This window comes from Austrofundulus limnaeus, unplaced genomic scaffold, assembly GCF_001266775.1.
Source record: "Austrofundulus limnaeus strain Quisiro unplaced genomic scaffold, Austrofundulus_limnaeus-1.0 Scaffold777, whole genome shotgun sequence".
Classification (NCBI taxonomy): Eukaryota; Metazoa; Chordata; class Actinopteri; order Cyprinodontiformes; family Rivulidae; genus Austrofundulus; species Austrofundulus limnaeus.
Window position 1 is genome coordinate 147,799 of NW_013953179.1, and position 1,644 is coordinate 149,442.

The following is a 1,644-nucleotide window of genomic DNA, read 5'->3' on the forward strand; positions in this document are numbered from 1 at the left end:
GAAGAGGTTCTTGTTTTAAAAAGAATTGAGATTTAAAAGGTTTTTGTGAATATTGGTGCAGAGTATCGATGCTTCAAAGCTGTAAACATTTGATTGATTAAATCTTGGCGACATTTAAGAACTGAAGTGTTTCTGATGTTTAACAAATAAACTGTTCTCTAACGAGTCTGTGTTCACTGATTAATAATAAAACACATATTTACAGTTTACACACAAATAATCCTGCAGGAGACAGCACTAGTGCAATATTATATTTATTTCTTACAGTGAATTTTGGTTGCCATACAAGAAGTAGTTTTGAGGAATTTGGAGGGAAAAAGGGAGGAAGAGTGCTTTTACAGAAAAACATCCTCTTTTTGTTTCAGTAATTAGTCGACTCTAAAATGATTTATTAGCACAAAATTACAGCAACATAGAAAACATGAACACAAGTTCTTCCACAAATTACCAAAAACATCTTAGCCTCTATGAAGACTTAAAGAATAAAACCTATTCATGAGAAAAGAAAGAGAAACTAAAGGAAAGATTTACCCAAATGTTGGACGATGAGAAAGTGAAGGAGAGTGGAAGTGGGTCAGTGGGCCTGGTGAAAACATTCCTACATCTACTCAGCTCTACGTTTCCACAGAAAACTGCAGGGAGGTCTAATCTGCTGCGTTCACACACGTAAGGGTTCCTATAGCTTGGCCCGAAGACTGAAAAATATACATTTTGCTCAGTTTATTCACAAACTTTAGTTCTGAGGATCTGACAGGAGAGGTCGACTCAGGCAGGCGCTGTTGGTGTGCTCGCTTCATAGAGATTAAAGGGACAGTCTGGTTAATTTACAGGGATGTTTCATCAAATATTAATCAACAGAAGCTCATCAGTCAGTCTGAAGAAAACAGGAAAAGATTATTTCAGGCCAGGTTAACGGCTAACCAAACAAGCACCTTTTTGTTTTTCAGGTTTTTAAAACAACTTTCTCAAAAACAACACTTGTAATGTTACTTTTAGAAACAACAAATAGTTCATCGTTTCTACAAATGTTTTCGTCCACAAGGAAACAACCACTGCAGTACCTCCTCCAGACCTGTGAGAGGCACTGTAAGATCTTGACGTTGCAGTACCTCCTCCAGACCTGTGAGAGGCGCTGTAACATCTTGATGTTGCAGTACCTCCTCCAGACCTGTGAGAGGCGCTGTAACATCTTGATGTTGCAGTACCTCCTCCAGACCTGTGAGAGGCGCTGTAACATCTTGATGTTGCAGTACCTCCTCCGGGCCTGTGAGAGGCGCTGTAACATCTTAATGTTGCAGTATCTCCTCCGGACCTGTGAGAGGCGCTGTAACATCTTGATGTTGCAGTACCTCCTCCGGGCCTGTGAGAGGCGCTGTAACATCTTAATGTTGCAGTATCTCCTCCGGACCTGTGAGAGGCGCTGTAACATCTTGATGTTGCAGTACCTCCTCCGGACCCGTGAGAGGCGCTGTAACATCTTGATGTTGCAGTACCTCCTCCAGACCTGTGAGAGGCGCTATAACATCTTGACGTTGTAGTACCTCCTCCGGACCCGTGAGAGGTGCTGTAACATCTTGACGTTGCAGTACCTCCTCCGGACCCGTGAGAGGCGCTGTAACATCTTGATGTTGCAGTACCTCCTCC